We start from the raw sequence: 17,427 nt of genomic DNA, 5'->3' as shown, positions 1-17,427 counted from the left end.
GAGGTAGCCAGATTGCTCTCTCTCAAGATCCACTGTCCAATATGGTGGCCACACCATGGCTGTATGGCTATTAAGCACTTGGCATGTGGTTAGTATGAATTGAATTGTGCTGAAAATATACAATACAAAGACATAAATTTTGTATTCCTTTTTTAGGGCTACTATAACAAAATATCACAAACGGGTGGCTTAAACAACAGAAATGTATCATCTCCCAGTTCCAGAGGCTAGACGTCCAAAACCCAAGTGTAGGCAGGGTTGGTTCTTTTGGAGGGCTGTGAGGAAGAATCTGCTCCAGGCCTCTCCTCTAGCTTCTGGTGGTTTGCGGGCCGCCTTTGGCATTCCTTGGCTTCTGCAGCATCACCCCAATCTCTGCCTTCTTCTTTACATGGCTCTCTCTCTTTGTATCTGTGTCTGTATCCAAATTTTCCCTTTTTAGGAGGGCAACAGTCATATTGGGTGAGATTCCACCCTCACAAACTCATCTTAATGTGATCATTGGCAAAGACCCTGTTTCCAAATAAGATCACATTCACAGGTACTAGGGAATAGGATTTCAACATACTTTTGTGGTCTACCAATCAACCCATAACAGATTTCAAAGATCTGATTTGGTAAAAGAGAATGTAAAAGATCTCATTAATAATTTTTTTGTTCATTACATGTTGAAATGATATGATATATTGGGGGCTATATAAAATATACATTAAAATTAATGATACCATTTTCTTTTGATTTTTAAGAATGTGGCTACTAGAAAAATTTGAAATTACCTATGTGGCTTGCATTTGTGGCACACATTCTATTAGATAAGACTTCCCTAAAGTAGAGGTTGGCAGACTGTGGCCTAAATCTTGCTCAGTGCGTGTTTTATACTTAAAGTTTTACTGGAATGCAGCCATGTTCATTCATGTATATATTGTTTATGGCTGCTTTCATGCCACACTAGCAGATTTGGTTCATTGTAACAGAGATGATATGGCCTACAAAGCCCTGAAAGTTACTATCTGACCTTCTACAGAGGAAGGTTGCTGACATCTGCTCTAAACAATGCCTCCGATACTGTCATATCCCTGCTTCCGAACCAACAGTGTCTCCTATTGCTTGCTGGAGATCCTCCAGCCAGCTAGCCCTGGCCCCTCTTATACCACCACCCTCTCTCACTGTTCAGAGAGAGAGGAGAGGAAGCTCTTTTGGACCAAGAGCTGGGCCTCTGGCTCTTCTTAAAGATTTCACACTGCTGAGCCACTATCTGGCACTCTAGGGCCATAAGAGATATTCATAGAATTAATTGCAAATAGGCACTTGGTAGGACATGGGGAAGAGTTGACTATGAACAGAGCTGAGCTTTCCTGGGCTTCCACTGCCTCCCATCAGATGTGTGTAGGAAAAGCCACATCAAGGTGGTTTTGGATTCCATCTGCAGGCACTGTAGGGTCCATAGATTTGAGCTATTACTGCCGCTTTGGCTGACTGCAGCTACCTTTTATTGGGAGCTGACCATGTGCCAGACCTTTTGCTAAACATCTTTTTTCATGTAATCTTCTCAAGCCAAGGAAGTCAGTACAGGAAGTTCCACTAGAACTCTTGTTTTGAAAAATGTGAATTCGTTCTAATGCTATTGACATATTAGGAAACAATTTGAGCATGAACTTCGTGTTTTCTCATGCATGATCTCTTCCATAAGAAACCCTGGGTGAGCACAGGAAACTGCACCCAGCCGGACGGCACCATATAGGGATACACAATGCATGTGTGTGTGCATGTGTGTGCACAAACAACCCCTGAACACCCAGCAGCTCTCTCAGTTCCCCATGTATGATAAGAGCCACACCCGTCCACAGCTGCTGTTACAACTTTTGTACCATTTCAGACCTCCTTCCGCCCCCTGGCAAGAATTCACAAGCTGCAGCAATTCCAACCTTTTTTGCACAAGCAGACTCCGGTCTTTTTTAAAGGTGCCACATTTATTGTAGTATTTATGTTTTACTTGACTATTTAACATGCATGAAATTGTGATACTGTTATTAGGTTCCTATCTTTTAAAATATGTTGCTGATGAAGTTTTTGAGCATTGTGCCTCTAAACTTATTTTTTCCCCATAAGTCCTGTGGCTCTTATTTTTTTATTTTATTTTTATAAGTTATTTATTTACTTATTCATGAGAGACACACACAGAGAGAGGCAGAGACATAGGCAGAGGGAGAGGCAGACTCCCTGCGTGGAGCCTGATGCAAGACTTGATTCCAGGATCCTGGGTTCATACCCTGAGCTAAAGGCAGATGCTCAACCACTGAAGCACCCAGGTGTGCCTTGTCCTGTGGCTTTTAATGCGCAATTTTACAAGCATGTGAATTTTCGGAACACGTACGTCACATTATAGCAGTAGTGACTATACTATAATTACTCCCATTTTGCAGGTGGTAAAACTGAGGTCTTAAAAGGCAAAGTGATTTGTTCAAGATCACACAGCTAGGAGGTTTCGGAGCTAGATTTTGCATCCAGATCTCTCTGACTCCATAGCTTAAGCTCTTAACTACCCCACCCCCCACTGTATTGATTTATAGCCCATAAAATAAACTACTTTTAGCTACCCAAGTTTCTCAAACAAAAATTGGAGAGTTCGGTAGAAAGTAGGCAAGAACCTTTAGTTTACTTCTTGTGATTGTTTCGTCTTGTTTTGTTGTTGCTCAGGGGTTTAACAAATAGACCTCAGGGTTTTACTGCTTTCTACACTTTTCCACTTGCAGTACTGAGGCAGAGTGGAGATTGGGAGGAGTGAGTGAACAGGAACCTCTTAGAGGGCTGGAGAGGAAATCAATTCTCTCCTTGCCTGGAGATGCAAACATAATGGAAAGAGATCTGGGCGTCATAGGAGACCATAGAGTGAGTCAGCAAATCAATGCTGGTTTGTTTTTTGAAAGCTAATATGATGCTGTGATGTGTAATAATAACAGGAATACAACCTGCAGGAATCATAAAATATAACTATTTAGCATTGATCGGGCCTTATTCAAGTGGCGTAATCAGCTTGGGGTCTGTAATTGAAGAGGGAAGGGAAGAAGTTACAGAGGGCTGTTGTGGCTTGTCCCTCAATCCTGTGCACTGCAAGGGCTCTGCACGTAGACTCACCGCCCCCAACTGCCGCAGTGGATGTTGCAGTGATGTCATACAGAGCCTATAGGTTCTGGGAGTGAAAGATGGGGGCAGAGATGGGGTGGGAATGGTTTGCTAGGAGGCAGAGAGCCTGAGTGGCAAAGGGAGAGAAAGGGGTTAGACCAAGGTAAGCCAAAAAGCTGGACACTAGGCAGGGTGGCTGCAAAGGGACACAGAGTTAACTCCAACCTCAGTCAGGAAGCATTGTTTACACTTATGGCTGGGGAGTCGGGGTGGGTTTGGCAAGGCAGAATCAGAACATATGGCTAGGTTAGGACTAGAGTGTGGAGTTAGGACAGAGGGCTGGACTTGATTGCTAAATCTCCGAAGTTCTTGGTTGTTTAAAAATGAAATTATTGGTTCAAAAAAATCTGAATACAAAAGCAATATATAATTATTGTAGGGACTTCAAAACATAAGAGAAAGCAAAAGAAGAAAAAAGACTGGGGATCCCTGGGTGGCTCAGCGGTTTAGTGCCTGCCTTCGGCTCAGGGCATGATCCTGGAGACCCGGGATCAAGTCCCACATCAGGCTCCCTGCATGGAGCCTGCTTCTCCCTATGCTTGTGTCTCTGCCTCTCTCTTTCTCTGTATCTCTCATGAATAAATAAATAAAATCTTAGAAAAAAGAAAAAAGACTGATTCCTTCTTATTCTATCACTCAGAGATAAGGTGCTGGTAATATGCTGGTGTTTTTCCTCCCAGTCTTTTTTCCAGATGTGTGCAAAAGTCTACCTGAAGTAATACTGTATTTTTAAAGATCTTAGCCTTTGGATCAGACTGCCTGGGTTTGAATCTTAGCTCTGCCATTTAGTAACTCTGTGTCCTTGAGCAAAATCACTTATCCTTTTGGACTTCCAACTTTCTCATCTGTAAAAATTGAGATATCAGTAACTGTCTCACAAGGATTGTGGTAAAGGTTAACAGGGTATGTATGTCACATGAGCATGAGCTTGATACGTTGTGAGAGCACTCAATTATTTTAGTCACTCACTGACTATATTATATATGATATGTATATGATATTTATTAATTTAGTGATTATTTATTGAGCCAGGCACTGTTCTAGGCACTGTATATACAGCAATAAATTATAACATAAACATGTCCATACTGCATATGTGGTTTTGTCTTTTGCTCTATCTACTAAATTATATCATTAGCATTTTCCCATGTCATTAAACACGGTGGTATTGAAAATACCACTTTCATTGACTGCATTGTATTCTCTTATCTTAGCTACCCAACTCCCCATTATTGGACATTTTGGTTGTCTATTTTGTTCACCATTATAGGTGGGTATCATTGCACATATTTCTTTTTCTAGGTTTTGTCCCCTCCCCTATAGGATCAGTTGCCAGAATGGGCATTTCTAAATCTAAGGCTTATGACACAGAGAACCAAATTGCTTTTCAGAAAGGTTTTACCAATTTCCATCATCTTGGTTAGATGGTTTCCTCTGCCTATTTTTTAAACTTTTATACAGAAATTCTTAAGGTCTTGAGGAACTTTATTTTATTTTTTCTGTTGTGAGTTGCATCTGTGGAGAAAATAACCAGTGTGGGACATTCTGGGTGTGTCTTTTAGCAGGATGGTCCTTAACCTCCACGTGTTTGAGGTCCTTCCAAACTTCTTGTTGTGATTTAGTTCTAATTTCAAGGCATTATGGTCTGAGAATATGCAGGGGACAATCCCAATCTTTTGGTATCGGTTCAGACCCGATTTGTGACCCAATATGTGGTCTATTCTGGAGAAAGTTCCATGTGCACTTGAGAAGAATGTGTATTCAGTTGAGTTTGGATGTAAAGTTCTGTAGATATCTGTGAGATCCATCTGGTCCAGTGTATCATTTAAAGCTCTCGTTTCTTTGGAGATGTGCTTAGAAGACCTATCGAGTATAGAAAGAGCTAGATTGAAGTCACCAAGTATAAGTGTATTATTATCTAAGTATTTCTTCACTTTGGTTAATAATTGATTTATATATTTGGCAGCTCCCACATTCGGGGCATATATATTGAGGATTGTTAAGTCCTCTTGTTGAATAGATCCTTTAAGTATGATATAGTGTCCCTCTTCATCTCTCACTACAGTCTTTGGGGTAAATTTTAGTTTATCTGATATAAGGATGGCTACCCCTGCTTTCTTTTGAGGACCATTCGAATGGTAAATGGTTCTCCAACCTTTTATTTTCAGGCTGTAGGTGTCCTTCTGTCTAAAATGAGTCTCTTGTAGACAGCAAATAGATGGGTCCTGCTTTTTTATCCAGTCTGAAACCCTGCGCCTTTTGATGGGGTCATTAAGCCCGTTCACGTTCAGAGTTACTATTGAGAGATATGAGTTTAGTGTCATCATGATATCTATTCAGTCCTTGTTTTTGTGGAATGTTCCACTGAACTTCTTCTTAAAGGGGAATTTTAAGAGTCCCCCTTAAAATTTCTTGCAGAGCTGGTTTGGAGGTCACATATTCTTTTAGTTGCTGCCTGTCTTGGAAGCTCTTTATCTCTCCTTCCATTTTGAATGAGAGCCTTGCTGGATAAAGTATTCTTGGTTGCATGTTCTTCTCATTTAGGACCCTGAATATATCCTGCCAGCCCTTTCTGGCCTGCCAGGTCTCTGTGGAGAGGTCTGCTGTTACCCTAATACTCCTCCCCATAAAAGTCAGGGATTTCTTGTCTCTTGCTGCTTTAAGGATCTTCTCCTTATCTTTGGAATTTGCAAGCTTCACTATTAAGTGTCGAGGTGTTGAACGGTTTTTATTGATTTTAGGGGGGGAGCTCTCTATTTCCTGGATCTGAATGCCTGTTTCCCTTCCTAGATTAGGAAAGTTTTCAGCTAGAATTTGTTCAAATACATATTCTGGTCCTCTGTCCCTTTCGGCACCCTCGGGAACACCAATTAAACGTAGGTTTTTCTTCCTCAGGCTGTCTTTTATTTCCCTTAATCTATCCTCATGGTCTTTTAATTGTTTGTCTCTTTTTTCCTCAGTTTCCCTCTTTGCCATCAACTTGTCTTCTATGTCACTCACTCGTTCTTCCTCCTTGTTAACCCTCGTTGTTAGGACTTCTAGTTTGGATTGCATCTCATTCAATTGATTTTTAATTTCTGCCTGATTAGCTCTAAATTCTGCAGTCATGAAGTCTCTTGAGTCCTTTATGCTTTTTTCTAGAGCCACCAGTAGCTGTATAATAGTGCTTCTGAATTGGCTTTCTGACATTGAATTGTAATCCAGATTTTGTAACTGTAGGAGAGAGGACTGTTTCTGAGACATTCTGGGTATGAAACATCTTTTTTGTTTAGCCAGTTGAGTACTGCTCTGCCACAGTAAGGTGTTGGTAATGCACATGTACAGGGCAATGGCAAGGTGAAATTATTCTATGGGCCTTTCTCCGCATCATCCTTCTCTTTTGGTGGTATTCTTGTTCTCCCCCATGAACCTAAAGCATTTTCGTGAAGGAAGCATGATGTGCCACTAACACTTCAGTGGGAATGAATTGGATGTACCTGGCATTGTGGCATTTAAAGTATACTCAGGAACCCAGAGAAAGGCATTTCTGATGTTGGTATTTGAGGCATTTGGGCACCATGATGGGAGAGAGGCACTCTTTGCTACAGCACATTGCAGCACTTAAACAATTGCCTTCTCTTTGCATGAAAGTGAATTAGGTATTGTCTTTGCCTCAAGGAGCTTGCTCTTTAGTAGAGAAGACTAGAAAAGCATTCATAACTGTACTCCAGCTAGACTGTGATACATGTCTAGAGAGAAAGGTGATATGGTTTCCTGATAGTCTGGGCACAGGGTGTAGGTGCACAAAGAGAATTAAGGGTGCACCAAGGACAGGGAAAACACTTTTGTAGGTGTTGGGTTGTGTCTTGCAAAACACCCAGAAAGCTGTGTTCCCAGGGGGATTATATATCATTGTGTATCTCTTGTCATACACAAAGACATCTGGCTTAGGGAGCAAGGGGGTGGCGACTTAATATAACCCATGCTTCATTTACCATGCTCATGTAAACTGGAACTGGGTCCCATGTATGTAGGGGGGCAAGGGGCACCTTTGAAACTTGCACACTGATGGCTTATGAGCAAGTATTGGCCCCGTATGCACTCAGTGGAAGGGTGATAATGAATGAGAGTAAGCTGGTTGGATGATCTCTAACTTCTAGAGAACACAAACTCTTAGAAGACTGGACTGTTCCTCAGGTGATCCTGAGCCATCATCTAGAGGGGGTATCCTCACTTGAGAGTCACTGCCAAGGCAATTGGAAGCCATCATCAGGCAATGTCATGATCTGCTTTGTGGTTCAGAATAGGCACTGTGGTTGCTGCAAATTCTTTGACACAGCTCCCATTGGGAGGTGGTGTTTATATCCTCTCCTGACAAAACTGGTTGTAGTGACAACTTTGACCAGTAAGTTATAAGGGAAGTGATGCTATGTGACTTCCAAGGCTAGACATAGAAGGGCATTCAGTTTTCACTATGTTCATTTGAACATTCATTTTTGGAAACCAAATCAACATGTAAGAAATCTGGCTTCCCCAAGAATAGCTGTGAGGAAGCCCAGGGCACATGGGGAGGACACATTAAGGCCCTGGTTGACAGTCCCGGCTGGACCCAGCTTTTAAGTTATCCCAGGCCAGTGCCAGATATATGAGTGAAAAAGCCTCCAGATGATTCCAGTTCACAAATGTTCAACTCTCCTCTCTGCTGAGACCTCAGATATCAAGGATTAGAGAAGAGCCCTCCCCTAAATCCTGGCCCCTGGAATCTATAGACACAACAAAACAGTTTTTTTTTTTTTTTTACACCACCAAGTGTTATGTTTGGGGAGGCTTTTGGATGTAGCAATAGATAGCTGGGAAAGTCACTCTAACTCTCTGTAGAGAAGGGAATGAAGGGAGCAAGAGTAGACTTGGAGAGTCCAGTTAGGAGCAGCTGCTGTAGTCAGGGTAGCCTGAGCTAAGGTTGTGAAAGAGGAGATAGAGAAGGGCATATGCACTTGAGAAATAGGCAGGAGGTAAAATCAAATGTGCTTAGTGATGGGATGGATGTAAAGGAGACAAGTCCTGGATGACTCTAGGTTCTTGCTTGACTAGTTATATGATAAAACCTTTAAAGAGATGGGAAAGACCAGGGGAGGAGTGGGGCAGGGGTGAAGAGTTGGGAATTGTGAGTCCTATTTTGGGCCTCTAAGAAGCTCTTGGAGTGGTCTTGACAAAAGCTGGTAGTGGCTGGGAGTTGGTCATTTGCAAAAGGGAAAGAAAGGAGAAGAGGGGCCAGATCCAGGACCAATTAAAGAGGCAGTGTCAACAGGACTTAAAAATCTATTAGATTTGGGCAGCCCAGGTGGCTCAGCGGTTTAGTACTGCTTTCAGCCCAGGGTGTGATCCAGGAGACCTGGGATTGAGTCCTTCATAGGGCTCCCTGCATGGAGCCTGCTTCTCTCTCTGCCTGTGTCTGTGCCCCTCTCTCTCTGTATCTCTCATGAATAAATAAATAAAATCTTTTAAAAATCGATTAGATTCTTTCAACACAGAAAACACAAACCATAGAAGAAAGACAAAAATAATAGGGTAGATTTCATCAAAATTTGTGACTTCCTCTCACCAAATTGAACCATTTAGAAAACGAATAGTTAAGTCAAAGACTAGGAATAAATATTCACAACACTAAGACAAAGGGCTGGTATCCAGAATATATAAAGACCTCTTATGACTCAATAACAAGACACATAACCCAATTAAAAATGGGCAAATGGGGATCCCTGGGTGGCGCAGCGGTTTGGCGCCTGCCTTTGGCCCAGGGCGCGATCCTGGAGACCCGGGATCGAATCCCACATCGGGCTCCCGGTGCATGGAGCCTGCTTCTCCCTCTGCCTATGTCTCTGCCTCTCTCTCTCTCTCTCTCTCTCTCTCTGTGTGTGACTATCATAAATAAATAAAGAAAAAAATATTTTAAAAAAAATTAAAAAAAAATGGGCAAATGATTCGAACAGATATCTCCCAAAGGGAGGATAATACAAATGGCTGGTGAGCACATAAGAAGGTGCTCAGCATTATTAGTCATTAGAGAAATGCAAATCAAAACCACTGGACACCACTGTACAGTCACTGGATTGGCTAAAATTAAAACAACTGACAATGCCACATGTGGGCAAAGATGTGGAACAATTGGCATATTCATATACTGTCAATGGGAATGTAAAATGGGACAGTCACTTTGGAAAAAAATCTGGCAGTTTGGGATCCCTGGGTGGCGCAGCGGTTTGGCGCCTGCCTTTGGCCCAGGGCGCGATCCTGGAGACCCGGGATCGAATCCCACATCAGGCTCCCGGTGCATGGAGCCTGCTTCTCCCTCTGCCTGTGTCTCTGCCTCTCTCTCTCTCTCTCTGTGACTATCATAAATAAATAAAAAAAAATTAAAAAAAAATCTGGCAGTTCATATTTAACCAAGTATATGCCTACCCACTGACCCAGCAATCCCCCTTCTAGGCATTTTCTCATGAGAAATGACATGGAAGCATATTTCCACAAAGACACTTGTAAAAGAATGCCCATACCAGCTGTATTCATAATAACCTCCATCTGGAAACAACCCAAACATTTGTCCATCATCTGGTGAAGGGATAAACAAACTGTGGCCTCGTCACATATGGGAGTTCTACTCAGCAATAAAAAGGAATGAACAAGTGCATAGATGAATTTCTATGAAAGTGAAATAAGTCTTATCCAAAAGAGTATAATGCTGTATGTTGACTTTTACCTGAAGTACTAGAATAGGCCTCAGTGAAAACAATCACACCAGTGGTTGCCACGGAGGGGTGTGTGTATGCACCCACACACGCATGATGGAGCTTCCTAAGTAGTTGATAGGGATGTGCATTATCCTGGTGTGTGTATGTGTCCAAACTCATTGAATATTATACTTACAGGCAGCCTGGGTGGCTCAGTGGTTTAGTGCTGCCTTCGGCCCAGGGCGTAATCCTGGGGACCCAGGATCGAGTCCCATGTCAGGCTTCCTGCATGGAACCTGCTTCTCCCTCTGCCTGTGTCTCTGCCTCTCTCTGTTTCTCATGAATAAATAAATAAAATATTGTTTAAAAGAATATTATACTTAAGATTTGCACATTTCTCTGTATAAATTTTACTTATAAAAATCATAAGCAAACAGGTGATGGGCTATAGGTGCCAGAGACGGGACCTACCATGAGAAATCGTGGTGAGTTGGGTACCATAAAGGCCGGTAAGCCCCTCCCTTACAGCAGCAGCTTGGATTCAGTGGTTGCAACTGGTGATGTCTGGGATCTCTTATTGGGAATTACCACAGGAGCAAGTGATTGGTCTCTGGCATGAAAACTACCTTCATTGATCTGACCAAAGAGCTACCTATTCCAGTTCGGGGAAAGTCCACGGTTCCACAGTGATGCACAAGAGCTATTATTCTTGCTTTGCTCTTAAAATATGGGAAGAGCCACTCAGAAGATGACTTTCTTTCTAAGGTGAGAAACTTTCCCAGTGAACTTCAATTACCCCAATTCTCCTGGGTTCTACTCCTGTGCCCTCCTCGCAGTTAACTGTTCTCTCCCACTCTGAACAAAGCAGTTGTTAGCCCTCTCATTTGCCCAAGAACTTCCTATTATGATCCGTCCAAACACAACGAGGGAGAAAGCTCTTACTGTTGCATAATTATTTTCAGTAATTAGTAGGGCCAGGGAGTAGGAAATGACTTTAATGTCTGTGGCTTACTAACATGACTCTGCTTCATCTGCAGCTCCCCTCCCATGCAAAAGTTCAGAGTCCAATGGGCACGCTTACATAACAACAGTAAAAAGAGCTTTCTCAGAAATAGGTGGGCTCACAAGAGATTCAGCCCAGGGGACACTGAGGAAAGGTGCGACCTGTTTATGGGCAGCCCTGGTTAGGTTTGAGGTTTGTTTCCCATTACTCCTAATGAATGATCCAAGCTGTTCCCTTTGCGCTGTGGTTTCTTCCCTGCTTCTTCCGTCAGGGAAGCCAAGAGGTTGAGGAACTGGGCGATTCACAGTAACGTTGTAGGGGTTACATATGGTGATTTTAGATGTCAGGCTGGTGAGTTTCAGATTGAAGTCAGTAGAAACTGAGTTTCTGGGGAGTAGGAGAGGCTGGGTTAACCCGTCTTTTTTTTTAAGATTTTATTTATTTATTCATGAGAGGGAGAGAAAGAGAAAGAGAAAGAGAGAGAGAGAGAGAGAAAGAGAGAGAGAGAGAGAGAGAGAGAGAGAGAGAAGCAGAGACTCAGGCAGAGGGAGAAGCAGGCTCTATGCAGGGAGCCTGAAGTGGGACTTGATCTCTGAACCTGGGATCATGCCCTGGGCCGAAGGCAGGTGCTAAATTGCTGAGCCACCCAGGGATCCTGAACCCCAGTCTTTTTTGATGTATGCAAAGGAACGTGCCTGTTAACCTGGAGTACTTACTGTGGAGAGAGCACTAACATGACGAGAATTTCAGGCAGTGAGGCAGCCGGTAATTGCCCCCAGAGGGTCAAAGAGCATGATGCCCTGAAGATGCTGCGTGTTGATGGGCCAGTGAAGACGTGGGTCCTGATATGGCTGTTCTGATAGCCCCTCTGTCTCTCTCATCACCTACAATGACTATAGCTGCCTTTCTTATTCAGTCGTAAGATAACAAATGTTCATGCGTCAGCATCTAGAGGGAGCACTGAGAGTCAAGAAGCTGGGTTCTAGGCCAAGGCCCCTTGCTAACCATCTGAATTACTTGGAGCAATAACATTCTGCATCTTAGCCTCATCATTTAGAAAGTGGCGAGGGTAGCACCAATCTTGGCTAGTCCCTCCTGGGTTATTGTGAGCAGAAATGTGGAATAACACATGGCAAAGTATTTCATGAAACTAGTATCAATGTAAGCTGGTATCTGTGGAATACTGGCCTCATACAGTGTGTACATGAACAACCAATGACAATGGGTTATTAGTGGGCTTTTTATGCTGTAATTGGGCATAAATAATTTTGGGGGGGGATAGCTGGAATGAAATTGTTTAGCCATGGCTCCAGCTAATTGCCATCCAGTATACATCTGTGAGCCCCAAGGGGTAAATGCGATCCTATTGCCAGATGGGCTCTAGGATTTGAATGGCCACCAGCCAAGGAGCTGCCAGTTGGTGGTTTGCATGTAGTAAAGGAGCCATGCTACATACATATTGAACCCCATCTCTCTTTTACCACTCCATGTTGGCAAACATGTGTCTTCCTCCTGGGAAGTGGAAGCTACATGCACGAATCTGCATGTGAACCGGAGGGAGCTGATGTCTGGGGAGACATGGGCTGAGGGGTATAGCTATCTCTGAGTCACAGGGCTTGGTATACCGCTCAGCAGGTTTGGGAGGTGGGGTTGCTGGTTAACCAGCTGCTTTGCCTAGTAGATGTGTCCCACATGCAGGGAAGATGCATGCTTCAAGGGAGGAGAACACAGCGAAATATCCTTATTGCTAAATTGCACTCCATGCAGTTAGAAGTATCCTTGTTGATCAAGAAGCATTTTGGGATCTTGCAGTTTCTCTCAGCAACCACATGACCTTAGATTATCACTGCATTGGAGACGATGTCTCCTTACATTTATAAATTACTTTATAGTCTGTCTGCATCTTAGAGCACTTGGTAGGTAGTGTTGCATCCTCTTGTCTTGATTTGGAGTGTTACAACAGCCTTGTGCAGTGGGTACTGTGATTTTCCTACATTCTACTGATAGGAAACAGTTCAGAGAGGTGAAGCGACTTGCCTCAGGGTCACACAGCTAGAAAAGAGAAGAGCTAGGACTTAAACCTGGGTGACACGGCAGTAACAAAGAATCCTGGGGTTAGTGTGCCGTACAAGCCAATTTCAGCTGTATTACAGGCTGGGGGAAAGATACATTGGTACATTGAAAGACCACCTATTTTCCTAAAGAACAGGGAAGATGATTACTGTTGGTTATGACATCTGGCCAGTTTTAGGGGTTAAATAATCACTATTACCATTATTACAAGGGATTTAATATTAGTGACTTTGTTCATATGACCCTTTTCTCTCTGCCTCCCTGCTCAGCCCCCGTCCTCTAAGAGCAAATGCCATTGTCACTAGAGAAAAACCTACCAGCTGCCTCTGCTGGTCCATTGAGGCATTTGGGACTGTCCCAGGATGGGGAGAGGAAAAGAAGGCAAATCGAGTGCCTCTTTTGGCTAATGAGTCTCACTATCAATATGTAAGTGAATGCCTTCCGTGCAAAGCAAGGGAAAATTGCTTATAGAATATATTACTGAAACAACACTGAGAGATGGGATTGGCCACATGGACAGGCTGAAAAATCTCTTAGTGATGACAAAAGAGCAGGACTACATACATTTCCTATTGACTTTCCTGAAGATGTACACAGATTTGCTCAATAGTCCTAAATAAGTTACAGGCTTGGGAATGGATTGCTGGTTTGTCTCATCATCATAAAAACTTCATTAAGTTGAAGCGTGGATTCAGCAGCCCTCCCAGGGCTGTCCGCAGAGCCATGAACTGACAAAGTCTTTCATCAATGCATGCTCTGAATGGTTGTCAATTAAAATGTAGAAATTTTGTGCTGCCTCTTAAGATGGGCACACAGGGAATCTTCAGCAATATCTGTGTAGTATATTGAAGGGCTGAAGCATTTCATGTAAAGGTGGATTAGATGTCTGCTGTGGTACAAAAGAAGGAAGGGTACTCTCTAATGGTGTCCGCAGGGGCGACAGCTCTCGTGACTTGGCCCTGGGGCCACTGATAGGTTGGGGAATGTCACTTGGACCTCTAAACTAACACGTGGTGTTTTGAAGATAGGTGCAAGGGGGAGAAAAAGAGACTGGTCTCAGGTAGTAGTGCCAGACAAGCTCATGTGAAATTACTTTTTCTCAAACTTGATGTTTTCACAAACTGCAGCAGCAGCAGCAAAGGCGACCTTTGAGAGAGATTGTGTTCATGCTCTGTGATTTGCTAGTGGTAGGCAACATGCCCTGCTGCAAAAGATGGCAAATTGGGAATGTTCTCTCTCTGGCTGGTGGTTCCCAGAGAGCTGGGGAAAATGCAAATCCCTCATTGTCAATCTGAGGTTTCATGGGACCCATCTAGAAGCAAATTCACCAAGAATCAAGAGTCTCTATGGAAGGAAAATAATACAGCATAGGAAAAAAGGATTTGTTTTTTGCAGCCAGCCATTCAGCCTTCTAACATAGGGCTTCCTGTTTCTATTTGCAGGAGGGAGGAGCTGAATGTATCTAAATTTATGTTGCATTAGTATTGCTAAAGCATTTCTTGATGCAGATGCATCCCATCCTGTTGAAGAGGCAAATGTGCACCAAGTACAGGTAATGTTTACTGGACATTGCTAACTTTCTTGCAGTGCTTATTACAACATTTCATTGGCATATAACATGATTTGGACTTTATTGAGAGCTCCGGCTACATGTCAAACAAATTTTTCTCCCTTGAGGAATGTTAAAAGCCAGACTGAGGAAGAGAATGGGTAAAGAGTTCTTAGAGGCTTGCATACTCACAAACACAAATAAAGGCTATTTGCGCCTTCACTGGGATAAAGGCAGCCTAGTGAGAGGAGAAACCCTGGGGAAGAAATTGAGCATTTCCAGTTCATGCAAGAATGTTAATTTCACTCACTAATGAGAATATTATAGGTACATTTTGTGTAAAATGTGCTTTTCACACCAGATCCTCAGTTGGGTATCACAGCTGGGTTTTGCTTCAGTTTGTTACCTTATAAAGTTAAACACAGATCTAAGGCAGTCACAGCGACTCCAGGCTAACCCGTAGCAGCACCTCAGGCGGTCTGCTAGAGGTCTGTGAGAGGTCCTTCAGATGACTTTCAGAGGGTGGGGGGAGAGACTGGGTGCATGGGGATGAGAAGTGAGGAGGGGAAGGTGGTGGAAGCCTTCAAGAGCCCAGTGAGTCTCTGATACATTGCCCACAACTATGGTTCCCTGGGTTATTCAGGGTGAGATTTTCAGTGGGATCTGAGGGCAGGTGTTAGACTTCACTAGTGCCTCTGATAAGTGGCTCAGTCCACTGTTGGCTTTACTTGAAAAGAACATCGTGAAACCCTTTTCCCCCCCTCATTGCTTGTTTATTACAGTGCTCCCAGGCATTTTGAGGGCAATATATAATCCAAGAGATATAATATGACATTTGATTATGGCATCAGTCCCATTCAGGATGGCTTCCGGTTTTCTTTCACATTTGCCCATGGGCTAGCCATAGGTTGGCCATCTGTTGCTTGGGTTATCTTGAAGCACTCCTTTCTTTGCAACTCCCACGTCCAGAAAGTCTCTCATTGATGTTAGGTGGTTATAATTTCCTTAGCCCCCAAATAACAACTCCTCTTCGTGTCCTGTGTGGCACTCCAATGCAAAAAGCTTGACACTTCATGAGAGTGTTAATTAAAGTGCTGTGCTATTTGCATGAAGGTAATTGATCCATGAAACATACATCTTACTTAGCAATGTGGTTTGGTACATCAAGCTTATGTTTGAGATGATTACTTCCTGAGCAATAAATATGCTAGAATATTTTATCATTTGGAGCAGGAGAGACAGCCTGAAATATGAATTTAAAGGTGGTGGCAAGGATGACCAACTGGTGGCTGGTTTGCCATTGCCCATTTATCTCTAAGCAGCCACTTGGCAAAGGGCTTCACTCTCTCCTCTCACAGACATACATCAGACAGAGTAGGAATAGAGTTTTATACCAGCAATTAATTTATTCCTGGAGTCAACAGTTCCAACCAGGGGAGAGTTGCAGTGAGAAGTAGTTTGTTTCCTGGTTCATTGTGAATAACTCCCAGGGAGTCAGTTGGATTCTGGCCACTCCAAAGCAAAGGACAACCAGCAACTGGTTTCCACTGAGGTCCCCTCCAGAATCTGTGAATGTCTGCTGGCGGAGACAAACTTTCTGGGACTTACCATTATATTTAAAGGGAAAAAGTCTGTTTGTTTTTTAATTCAGAACAGAACTTCTTGATTCCTTGTTGCCTGTTTGCCATGAGATTTTGAAAAGGCAAACCAGATGCTAGATGTTGAGGAGGAGGAAGCAACCCAATTGTCAAATTGCATTCAGAGCCTGTCGCACATTGCTTCGAATCTCCTCAGTGGTGACAAATCTTTGTCCTCTGAGAACAGGCTATATTTGAACAGCTAAAAGTCATTAGAGCCCACACTGGTGAATAAGGTGGGTGATCATGCTTGGCAATGAATGTTTTGGATTTAGAAACGAGCTGTATCTCTCCGGTAAAGAGACACATTTTTGTATGTGGCTTCAAAGTGAGCTTTGGAAGCAGTTCAAATAAAGAGAGCTAGAAACGTTGCAACACTAGGGCAGTGTTTCTGTCTTTGGACTCAGTGTGTGTCCTCCTGTGGGTGCAACTCAGAGTATCTTCTTTCACTTGGATACAAAAGTTCTGCTGGTTGGTTGAAAAAGAGAAGCCGCATTTTACTTTGTTGTCATACATTGTATGAATGTGGATTATAACACCTGGAGCTCTTTTTTCACATTTTCTCAAGTCTGAGAACAGAATTCTTAGTGGCAGCATGGGGGAACAGAAAGATAGTGGCCTTTGGAATCAGAACAGACCCAGTTCTACTTACAAACTGTGTTAAATTTTGTTAAGTTTTTCCTCACCTGTAAAGTGGGGGTGACACAGTATCTATTTCACAACACTTTTTATGCATGTTAAAGAAAAGCCACGTACATAAAGGATTTAGTACTGTACCTGGTGCATATTAGGGGCTCAATCAGTTGTTGCTATTAATATCATTATCACCGATATTACATCACGGTCATTATCACCACCATGATGACCACTGTTACTGTCATTACTACAATTAAGCAGAGATCCAGTGTAGAGAAATAATTGAGAGTCTATTATGGGAGAATCCACTGGTAAGATGGCACCGCTCTAGATGGAGGATATGGGAACGGAAAAGGTATGGAGGAAGGAGAGGCAAAAGAAGTCAGTGAATCCAGGGACATTTTGAGGGCACAGTGAAGGTGATTTGGGCTCATGCATCTCCATCTGTTTCTGAGCTTTCTATTTTTAGCAGGATATGTTTGTTTTTCAGGGAAGTTGGTAATAAGAGATTTGTTTAGAGTTTATTATGCAAATGGTGAGAGGTCAAAAACCCATATTGATGTTCTCTTCAATTAGGCTGGAAATATTTATGACATTTAGACAATTAACTGCCTTGTTTACACAAATACTGTGATAAATCAA

Source organism: Canis lupus, chromosome X (genome assembly GCF_048164855.1).
Source record: "Canis lupus baileyi chromosome X, mCanLup2.hap1, whole genome shotgun sequence".
Taxonomy (NCBI): domain Eukaryota; kingdom Metazoa; phylum Chordata; class Mammalia; order Carnivora; family Canidae; genus Canis; species Canis lupus.
This window is presented reverse-complemented; position numbering follows the sequence as displayed.